This window comes from Astyanax mexicanus, chromosome 19 (assembly GCF_023375975.1).
Source record: "Astyanax mexicanus isolate ESR-SI-001 chromosome 19, AstMex3_surface, whole genome shotgun sequence".
Taxonomy (NCBI): Eukaryota; Metazoa; Chordata; class Actinopteri; order Characiformes; family Acestrorhamphidae; genus Astyanax; species Astyanax mexicanus.
This window is the reverse complement of record NC_064426.1, coordinates 7,376,443-7,388,630: the sequence shown is the minus strand read 5'-3', so window position 1 is coordinate 7,388,630 and position 12,188 is coordinate 7,376,443. Positions and strand designations below refer to the sequence as shown.

Here is a 12,188-nt window from a genome sequence, read left to right as displayed (position 1 = left end):
GGAATTTTTTTTTTTTTCGCAGTTACTGTAAGTTACTTGCATATGCTCATAAAAAAAGTTTGTTACTTACAAATATTTATACTATTATAATGGTGTATTAAATAATTCAGTACAAAGAAGAGTCAACAGTGAGTTTGTTTACAGGCACTCAAAAATACAATCATAATTTGGCTCAGTTTAGAGTTTAGCTCAGTAATCAGATTTCTCAGCACATGCATGGTATTTATTTATTTATTTTATTTTTTTTGCATTTTTAGGTTTTCAGATTGGAAAAAACACTCTGCAGTTATTAAACTTTTGAGTGCATGTAAGTACCGGTAGTGAGATTTACATCAACAATGCTTGCAATGCAAAAAAAGTCTTTCAAATGTTTTTAATAGGAATGAAAAGAAAATTCAACAGTGAACCCCACTCATTTATAGAGAAGGGAACTAAAAAATATGTTTTCACTCATCCTGAGAGATTAATCAATAGCTTAAAAGAATAATTTCTAATGAAACCTTGGCCACTGTAAAGAGTTGCTCATGCTCATGTATGCTCATGTAAGGTGCCACTACTTATGAAACTTATGAATAGAAAAAAATAAGCTTTTTTAAAACACATTTTAAAAGAATGATTACAGGATCTCAAATAAATGAGAATACCTATGCTTATTTTTTTTTTTGTATTTTATATAAAGACTTTTAACTCCTTACATAGTGTTTATAATTTCTCTCCAGTCATTTTAATCTTAGACATCTGTTTTGATGCTGACATTAATCCATGTAATTAATCTTATTTACTTAGTTAATTATTCTTCTATATATTTTTTTATATATTTCATAGCTATTATTTAAGAAAATAGTTTAGATTTTTTTCAATTACCACACTGATGTTGCAAGTGACCGAAACACTATAATATAATTTACTTTGCTTTAAAAGATTAAGGTTAATACTGGTAGGTTAGCTAGCTAACAGCTTAGCTAGCTTGGTTAGCGTAGCTAGCTAGTTAACTGTAACTTACCTTTAGCGCAGTAAAGAGAATCTTATAGAGGAGAAAACAGCCTAAAACAAACTTACCATGAATAAAGCAGGATAAAGCGGCGGACTGCAGTCCCTGGAGTTCATCCTGAGAGGAAAGTTGTCACAGTTCTGTCAGAAAATGAAAATGCGAGTTTTTTTTTTTTTTTTCTGGTGTTTCTAGCTAGCCTTAAGCGTCTTCACCAGGCGTGTAAACCCAGCTCTGCGCGAGAGATGCGGAAAAAGGCGGGAAAAGCGCGGCGCGGGTCTTCTGTCCTGCTCTCCAACACCGCGCGCGCGTGCTGAAGGTGTGTGTGTGTGTGTATGTTCAGTGTGTGTGTGTTTGTGTGTGATAGAGAGTCCTCCTCAGTCACCAACTCAGCATTACTCGCTGCTCCTCAGCTCGTTATGAGCAGACGCTCCATCGCCCTGCTGTAACCAGGTAACGGCGCCCACCCCAGAGAGAGAGAGAGGGAAAGTGGGAGGTGTTGATATAAATCTGCCTCTGAGTGTGTGTGTGTGTGTGTGTGTGTGTGTGTGTGTGTGTGTGTGAGAGAGAAAGAACGAAAGAAAGAGAGAGAGAGAGAGAGAGAGAGAGAGAGAGAGGGAAGGAGGGAGCATGCATGTGCAATTTGATAGATAGATAGTAGAGGTGGGCGATAACGGGAATTTTGGTATCGATCCGATACCAAGTAAATGCAGGGCCAGTATTGCCGATATCGATACTGATACTGATACTTTTGAATATTTAAGCTTTATAGATCCAAATGATCCAAAAACCTAGGATATAATTTCACCAAACATTGTAAGTGATAACAAAATACTTTAGTATCACAATCAACATTTTTTGTTTAGAAACAATGGAACAGTAACAAAACGAAGTTTAAATATAAAGTAAAAAAATAAAATAAAAATTCTCCCCTCACTAGACATCTTTTCTAGTTCTTTCTTTCTTTGTTTCTTTTTTTTTAATAGAATTGTCATTTGGAAAAACAATAAAAAATAAGGAATTGTCTTCCTTTCAGTGCAATTCAAATGCAAGTTTTTCTTAAATAAACAGAGTGTAAAAAAATATCACTCAACACTAATCTCCTGAGGTAGAGGCCTGTCGACTCCAGGAGAGCGCTGAGTGGGCGGGGCCAGGCTAAGCCTACCTGCGTGGCGGTTTGGCTGGCTTTGCTGAGCCATGTGACGCATGTGCAACAACAAGAGACCAGAGAGTAGACTGTGGTGAATCCTCGTGCGCAGCAGTCAGTGCGTGCGGCAGAGAAAAAAGCTTGAATATCGATATTTTTACACGAGTATTGCTCAATACCAATACCAGCGTTGGTATCGATATTATCGATATTTGGATCGACCCGCCCACCTCTAATAGATAGATAGATAGATAGATAGATAGATAGATAGATAGATAGATAGATAGATAGATAGATAGATAGATAGATAGATAGATAGATAGATAGATAGATAGATAAAATAAAAAATACATATGTATTAATATATGTTTTATTCTATAAACTACATTTCTCCCATTTAGAGCATTTATTTGCAGAAAATGCTAAAATTGCTAAATTGCTAAATAAACAAAAAAGATGTAGAGCTTTTAGACCTCAAATAATGCAAAGAAAACAAGTTCATTTTCATAAAGTTCATAAATCAATATTTGGTGGAATAACCCTGGTTTTGCTACACCTGTCTTACACACTGCTTTTGGAAAATTTTATTCCACTCCTGGTGCACAAATTCAAGCAGTTAAGCCACATTGCAGCACTATCACACCCACTAGGCAAAACCACAGTAATCACTTTAAAGTAGTGGTAACCACATATAGTAATCACCTTGCGACACCATAGAATCCACTAAGCACTACCATACTAACCATCTAACATCTATCTAGCAGTCATCTGAATTAGAAACCATAGCAACCACTTTAAAACCCTGTTGCCACTTTGTGAAGTAACATAGCAACCAACTAGGAACGCCAAAGAAACCACATAGCAACTAAGTGACAATCCTATATCAACCTCATAGAAGCAGTTTAAGGGCGTTTTTACACTTGTCCTGAATAAATGAGTCTGTAACTAAGGCAGATTCTGGGCTTGTTTGGGGAAGGAGCTCATTATGATTATATTTGTTTTCACACACAACAACATTTTCCAAAACATGGCCTGACAGCACAATGTTATACGTCATTTTTCTGTAGTTTTATAAATGCTTTGGCTGGTGTTTTTTTTTATTACTTTTTACTGGGAAAAAAATCATGAGCGGCGAGGGAGAGTGCTTTTAGTGGGCATGACGTTCCACCATGACGCTCCTCCACACCAGCAGCCGGAGAAGCGTATGAGAAGATTATTATCAGTGCAGGGCAGCACGAGGTGAGAATTTATGCTGTCAGTTAACAGACTCGCTCCACAGAGGTGAGCGTACCTTCACTCCTGTCCTACTAAAATGTGCATTTATTGGATATAAAGTATTGTTAAAGAATGGAAAGGGAATTAGGGCGATAAGCTGTCACAAAATTAACCAATCAAACGACTTCCCAATGGACCCAGGCTCCACACCTGGCACAGTCTGCACCAGAGTCCGCTTGATGCGAACCCTCAAGAGGGCTGGAAAGCAGCTTATACACTTGACCAAACTTACCAAAATTGCAGAAAACGGCCATTCAGGTCTGGAAAATAAGGCTAGTGTGAAAACGCCCTAAAGATCCAGTATACTTCTTTTAGAGACAAGGTTTGGTTGGCTTTGGCTATCAATTTGACTGAGTCAAGACCAACATAACAGAGCATTACAACTAAAGTCAAGTCTGAGAAGAGGTTGTAACCGAGGACCACAAAAGAGTTGCATTTTTCGCCTGCACACAAACGAATCTTCATTTAGAAGAGCATTTTATGCACAACTGTATGGATTTCCATTCAGCAACAACAAATGTACACAGAACGCCACATTACAGAAAGCAGAAAGATAAAATGATAATTTATTGCTTCACCTAAATTGCAAGCAATATAAACAGCTTACATGGTTAATATTTGCCCTTTACCTTTCTTATGTTACATTTCTTACACTGTTATGTTACACTGTATGTAATATAAATGTGTAAGGGGGGGGGGGGTACGGTGTGTGTTTATCGAAAATGTGTTTTGATATTTGTTTTTTTTACAAAAAATGAGCCAATGGCAATGAGTTTGAGTTAAAAAAATATTTTTTTAGTATCATTTGATGAAAAATGAAAACGGGTCCCACAGACCCGAACAATACACAAGGGTTAAATACAGATGCTCAAGTGTGACGTCAGACTTTATTGTTTTTTTATCACTTTAACGCAGGGGTGACTTTATTTCACTGTGGCTTTGGTCCACAGAATCAGACTCTGACTAATTGGGTCTTGCTCATTCACTTGAATCTCTGGAAAACAGTCTCTGCAAGCAAATTCTATAATTACACCAGGGCCCAGATGTAAGAAACACAGAAGTTAATATTGCCTAGTAGATGAATCACTAGATTCACATTTATTAGGTTTAACATCAGCACCTCCAGATCAACACCAATCAAATCAGAGATCAGAGATACACAGATGAGCCACAACATAACCATAATGCCCTACACAGCTGTGACCCAAAATAAAAATGGTTCTATATAGAGCTTTAAAAGTAAGGATACATCCACTTATCATGAACATAAATGTCTACATTTTTAAGGTAAGTCCACATATGTTCAATTAAGTTGAGGTCAGGTTTAACCAGTTTAGTGAGGTAGTTCTTTGTGCATGTTTACAGGTTCAACTAGCAACAAAACAGCCCCAAAGCTTGATGCTACCACCACCATGCTTAATGTGTTAATGTTAGTACCCAAAAGTGTTTATGTTGGTACCAAAAATTATTATTAAAACAACATGCAATAAAATTCACTGCACAAATACACCTTCAGAGAGATATGAGTACACGCAATCCAGAAATGATAAAATATCTATGCTAATATTGCCTTCAGATTTATTGAGGCAAGTTGTGCACGCAACGTACATTAACAATGTTTACCTTGACTTAGTTTAATATGTTTCATGTTTAGTTTTCAGCATCATTTAATAACGCTAAGAGGTAGGCATGTGTGTTATCCAGGGTCATTAGCTTAGATGTTCAGTAAGGAAGTAAATTCTACAGGCTAATAGTAGCAATCCGGATTCTGCTGACTCATCCATATAGTTTATCTTTGAAAATTACTATGATTTGATAATATAAGAGTAAAACCTTTTTGCATGTACACACTGCACTGTATGTAAAATGAGTAAGATTGTCAGGACTTAACTTAAATAAAGAAACTTGAATATACTATTGGAATATAGAGTAAAATAAGAAATTATAAAAAATATGACTAAAACTAATTCACATTTTAGTCAAAGAAGTAATATCAAACTAAATTAAAATAATCTGTTACCATAAAAAACTGCGCTTAACAGATGGTTCAGGGTTTTGAGCAGGGGTGTCCAAACTTTTTTTTGTTGGGGGCCAGAAGGAGAAATATATTTGAAGTCACGGGCCACAGACTCTGTAATAAAACAAATAATGAAATATACCACTTAAAAAATAATACTTTTTCCTGATTCTTTCATTTACACACCATTTTACTTGACTTACTATCTTTATCTTTGACAGTGTTGTGTAAACTAAGATTTTTCAAATTGATGTTTAATTTCATGATGTCTCTTAATATTAAACTTCTTAATTACGGCAACTTTTAGACTCTTTGGCCCGTTTTTCTGCGCTAGAAATGCGCACTCTCTCCGCTTTTAGACTCTTTGGCCCGATTTTCTGCGCTAGAAATGCACACCCTCTCCGCTTTTAGACTCTTTGGCCCGATTTTTTGCGCTAGAAATGTGCACTCTCTCCGCTTTTAGACTCTTTGGCCCGTTTCTGACACCTACCGTTCAAACTTTGTATCTCACATTATAAAAACCTGCTTAACAGCGGGCCAACTTTCATTCTATTTCTAAAATACCTCGTGGGCCGCTCCAAAAAAGGAAACACGCCGCAAATGGCCCGCGGGCCGTAGTTTGGACACCCCTGGTTTTGAGGTTTAACATCCTTTCTTTGACATTTCCTTTCAACCATAAGTTGGATCTATTTGGACATTTTCTTTGTGGTTAAGCTGCTACTTTTAACTTGAAGGTGTTATTTTTAAATGTTGGATTTTCACTCGTTTTTCACTCACTGTTTGCTGCTCAGTCAAATTTGATATGCTTGACTTTACACAGTAAAACTTACCATAAGTTCTAATTTATACTGAGCCTGTGGCTTGGTGGTACTTGAGTTGTTCCTGACCATTCAAACCAGTTCTCTCTGTGAAGAAATGCCCTGCAGTGATTATCTTAGTGTCTTGAATTGTGGCATGTTTAAACTTGACTAAGTTACATCCCTAGTGCATCTCACTTTATCCTTCTTCCCCTGAAGTAATCCAAAAGCAAATCATCTCCAGTACATGTTAGCTCCAATTTGTTGTTCAGAAAAAAAAACAGGAAATATCTCAGTGCAACAACCACAGCACTAAATAAATAATACTGATTATAATAAACTGATTTCTTCTTGTTCCACTGACTCACAGAGGGGTTATCACCATGTTCACATTTATATGTATAATCTCCTCCCTCAACCTGCCCTTCTAGTTAATATTCAGATGTTTGCATTCACATTTGAAGGTGTTTTCACACTTTAAGTTAGTTTATCTGGTCTGAATCAGTCAGTGTTGGGCACGTTACTTTGAAAAAGTAATTAGTTATAGTTACTCGTTACTTCTCCAAAAAAGTAACTGAGTTACTAACGGAGTTACTCCACTATAAAAGTAATTAGTTACCAGTAAAAGTAACTATCGCGTTACTTTTTATTATTCGCCCCTCAAAAAAAGGAAATCAATTATGCATTTACTATTATTATTAGAAAAATAACAAAAAATAACAAACGAAAATAAACCCAAAATGTTGACAAAAATATAATCTAACGAATTTCAAAAAAATAAAACGAAATTCTCCACACAACCAAAGAAAATTACTAAAACTTGTAATACTGAAAAAAGCGGAAAAACGCGTCTGGGGATGAAATTTAACAAACCAAGCCACACTCAAAAGAAATATGTAAATATAAAACAAAATAATGGACAAAAACAACAATTTAATGCCCGTTAAAATGGTATTAATATAACAGCTTCACCAAAAGAGAATAGAGCTTAGATCGTGCCCAAAAAATCCGACCCAGCCGGAGCCCGTGCACATTCTGCCCAAGCCCGAACCATAAACTGTCATTATGAGCCTGACCCGATCCGCCCCATAAACTGTCTGTTTTCGGGCTGATTGAATGAGCGAAATATAATCAGAATTATGTTAATTAACACTGTAACATAGAAGCATAGAACTATTATTTAATTTAAATGATTTTTAAGAACAGCTACACACAATGCTGCAAGTCAAACGCGGAGGCGTTCACGTGCGCCCAGAGCTACGTGATTACAGTTTTCATTTTTATTATAGTTTAATTTTATTTTGTTTTTATTTTTTCTGTTCATTTTAGGGTGGGCTTGCTAGCGCGAGCGCTTTACACAAGAACTAACGGACCACGAGGTGCCGCGCGCTCGGCACAACAACTCCCGCTGTACAACTCCGCTGTACAACAGCGCTTATAAATAAATTAAACACAAAAATGAGGGTATTCTATCAGTAATTTCAGTTCGTTTTAGTTAGTTTTATAAACACAAAATACAGTTCGAGATATTTATGTTTTTCCTTTTAATTACCGTTTTTATTAGATTCAGTTAACACAAATTTTTTTCACTTTCAATTTTCGCTATTTCGTTCGCTTTAGTGAACAATAATAATTGGTTACTTAGCAACATTGTGATTATCACACTGGAGCTTTATATAAAATAAAAATAGGAGCCTGATTTCGGGTCGGTCCTCAGGTCAGGTGGGATTCGGGCAGAGAATCTAAGCTCTAAAATAGAAAGCAGCAGCACCACAAAAACCGGAGCAGCTAAAAAGAGCTTAACGTCCTTAATTCGGAACTTGGGTTGTCCACGGCAATCACTGAATTGATTAGAGCACGCAAATCGTCACAATTGTGCCTCACTTCACCACGCCAAACCACAGGCACAGCGGCCAGAAGCTCAAGTTCACCGGACAGAGGAGGGGTTAACCAGGGCAAAGCGAAATAATAAAAAAAAGTTCATAGAGCTGCTAAAGTAACGTGCAGTAATGGGGTGTCGGAAATGGTAACGGCGTTATAGTTACAGTCATAGTAATTAGTTAGATTACTCGTTACTGAAAAAAAGTAACGGCGTTAGTAACGCCGTTAGTTTTAACGCCGTTACTCCCAACACTGGAATCAGTTAATGAGTTTAATTATTTGTTTTTCCCCTCTCTGTTTGGTTTGGTTTGGTTTCACACAAGAAAAACTGCAAGTGCAACAACATGCAGCCACAACAAATCATAAGAGCCTGTTGTCTCATCTTATTAGTCAAAACTGTCTGTGGTGGTAGTAAGTAAGTAAGTAATTAACAGTAGCATTTACAGTATATATGTGTAGTCTGAAACTGCCTTCACACTGAACATGGAAAATGTGTCGCTTCACTTTCAAAATTGCTGTGCACAATGGGATATGTTCACACAGTTGTGCCAGGGGAGTTGCATGTGTGGCAAGTGCAGCATATTTAGTGCTCAATATAAAAATTGTTTAGAATGTAGCATCTGTAGAACGCATTTGTTCATAGCTGTAGTAATTATCTGGGTAATAAATCAGGTTAAACTGCACCTAAACAGCCATTTAACTCAAACCCGAGTAGTATATTTGATTGGTTTGGATCAATCACGAGAGAACGAATCATGTTCTCATCTCAAATAAACCAGAGTTATTTTGGTACAGAACCAAGACACAGCTCTCGGTGCGGTTGTTTTTTTGTTTCGTACCCGAGTGCAGTTTTCACACATGCCAAATCACACTGCATCAAGTGTGCAAATTAACCAGATATTTTTTTCATACTGTTGTTTTGTCAGGCTTGTATTTCCTGCTGTGGTAGCCTTAGCTTCCATTTAATATAATTATACAATTAAATAGCAAGAACACAGCACATCTCAATAGGTCTTCAGTTCTTGTGTTTGTATGTGTTGTAAGGTACCCCATGTGTTTGGTTTGTTTATATTTGCTATATAGTTGTTTAGTTTCTAGGATTCTGTGTTTAGATTGCCTGCGTTGCTTTTATTCCTTAATTTGATTCCTTTGATTTGTGCTTTTGTTCAATTTATTAAATATGCCTTGCACCTACGTTCTGATTCATTTTACGTGGCTGGGCTGTTTTCTATTAATAATAGCGTGAACATAATGGCTGGCTTTAAAAATGTCTATGCACTTGACTTTATTTATTTAACTTGAAGAGGGTTTATGTGGTGCTCCTGGTGGGAATGTTCTCATAAAGCTGAGACCACTTGAAAGCAGCATAACATGCAAACCATGAGCTAAGCTCCTAGAAATAATATCCTTTTTCCTATTTAGCTTCAGTTACCACTTTTATTAGACTAAATTTTAGTTTCTGCTGGTGGTTATCCAAAGGTTCAATGATGTTGAGATCCAGGAGGGTCTTCTGAAAACACCAGCAGATCTTATTTGATCATATGTTTTCCTTTATTATCTGTTTGCTTTTCTTTTGATCACATGTTCTTCTTCACTGCCTGTTTGCTTTTTTTTTATCATATATTCTTCTATATTGTTGCTTTTTTTTTATCAGCTCCACATCCTTCTCATCAGACCCTCAGTGTTAAGTGGTCTTCTCACAGATGGAAGATGGAGAGGAACACATTTTGTAAATCCCATAAGAGCCTAGACACATTTCTGAATATTGATACCAAATTCAAAACATTATCATATAAATACATACAGCAGCTCATTCAGGTTCGGTCCTGTCTGTGATTAAATAAATTAAAAAAAAATCCTGATGTCACAAATGACATAACAATAACTAAATGCTATTTTAACTTCATACTCTATAAATGTAAAATTTAAGAACTAGTTCTATGGATTGTAAAACATTTGTTTAAATTGTTCAAATGGTTGGAACAGATGTGTAGAATCCAAAAACACACTTTAAAATGAACTAGTTTTATCTCCAACACTAACCCAGCACTGCTACATTCTGTAAGTAAGGTCAGATGAAAGCACACATATTCACACACTGTCCTGTGATGCTCTCAGGAGGTTCAGTATGGGTCTCTTAGGAACTTCATGAACCAGGCTATTTTTTGGCTACTCTTCTCTGCAGAATTGTTGTAATTCCACCACATTGAAAGGTTTTCAAGCAGGAACCGTTTTTTAAGGTCATGCCACAGCATCACAATAGTACACAGGTCAGGACCTTGACTATGCCACTCCAAAGTCTTCACTTTGTTTTTCTTCATCCAATAAAAGGTGGACTTGCCAGTGTGTTTTGGATCATTGTCCTGCTGCAGAACCCACGTTTGTTTTAGCTTGAGGTCACTGACAGATGGCCAAACAGGATTTTTTGGTAGACAGTGGAATTAATGGTTTCATTTATCACAGCAAGTCTTCCAGATACTGAAGCAGCAAAACAGGCTCAGACCAACATATTTTACTGTAGGTATGATGTTCCTTTTCTGAAATTTTACTGAGTTGTTACTTTAACGCTAGATGTAATCCAAAATCATCCAAAAACATCTCCAAAAACTTTTGACTCAGGATTTCCCAAAAGTCTTGGCGATTATCAAGATGTTTTCTGGCAAAATTAGGCATTAATGTTTATTTCGCTCAGCAATGGTTTTGTCTTGGCACTCTGCCATGCAGGCTATTTTTATGCAGTCTCTTTCATATGGTGGAGTCATGAACATTGACCTTAAGTAAGTCCTGCAGTTCTTTGGATGTTTTTGTTGGGTCTTGGGTCTTTGTTGTGACCTTGGATCAATCACCTTTGCGCTCTTGGGGTAATCTTGGGGGGGTTGCACATTATACCGGATGAGGGTTTCTGGAATTCTTAGTAGTTTTTGGAATTGTTAGTAATGTTCACGAAAAAATCAGTTGACTCAAGTCTCAATTTCGACTGAAAACCCAAAGATTTGAGATTTTACTTAGACTCACAACCCAGACACTTAAATCATATTTGCACACCAGAAACTTAATATATGACATGAACTCATCCCATCAGAAATTCAAAACTCAACTTTGACTCTTAATCTTAGAGACTTAAGACTCAACTCAAGCTTACAGCCTACATACTCAAGATTTGATAATGACTCACAGAACAAACTTCAAGACTCAACTCAGATCCTCAACATTTTACACTTGACTTGTACTTGCATCCCAAAAATCAGACTCAAATCAGCTCCACCACAAAGCTTTAGTATTTGACTAGAACTTCACCATACACTCTAAGAAATATAAGTACAGATTTGTACTTAAAAGAGTACAAAGCTTGTCGCTGGGGCTGTACCTTATATTAAGGTTCAAAAAAGTACCTTTCAGTGAAAGTACTTTTTTGTACCCATGTTTTTTTTGCCAGTATAGATTATAAAGATTATAAACATTGTCATCAACTAAAAATGGCTCAAAAACTTGATGATCCAAAATTGTCTGGCTTTCAAATAAAAAATGTGCAATTTAAATATATATAGTTTCTTAGTGCAGTGATGCAGAATACTGAATGTACCTTTTGGCTGGTTAAATGGTACAAATCTGTACTTATTGCTGTTAGAAATGACTTTGTACTTCAGAGGGAACAAATCTGACCCTGTAAAGACCAATATTGTACCTTTGAGGGTACAATTATGAAGAGTGTACCTTTGAGTACAAAAAAGTACTCATATCGTACCTCTGTTTTTTAGAGTGTATAGAGCTATAGACTCAAAAGTTAATTAGAGCTTACAACAGAGACTAAGCATTAGTCTTTATCGTTTAGCTCCACATAGCATTGCTATTAAAAGTGTCTGTGTAGAGAAGTTCCTGTTTACTAAGCTGCTTTTTTCAGTTCTGGCAGATCTTTCTCATTTCATCATACGTTCTTATCAATATGCCAAAGCTTTGAAATACACGGCCTACCCAATTAAAAGACAATTAAAATTATTTATTGAATGTAGACTGCATGGCTTGATATAGCCAGCTAACTTATTTTTCGTTCTCCATTAATAATGATAAATTCCTCCCGGTTTC

General features: G+C 36.4%; 1 protein-coding gene across 1 annotated transcript in view; it reads right to left on the bottom strand.

Annotated features, from left to right (window-relative positions):
- sstr3 (somatostatin receptor 3) overlaps positions 1-1,469 on the bottom strand; it is a 52,753-nt gene extending 51,284 nt beyond the window's left edge. Inside the window, exon 1 of the mRNA XM_022671589.2 lies at positions 1,060-1,469. The gene's annotated coding sequence lies outside the window, so the exon portion shown is untranslated. The remainder of the gene's footprint in view (positions 1-1,059) is intronic.
- Between the last annotated feature and the right edge of the window lie 10,719 nt (positions 1,470-12,188).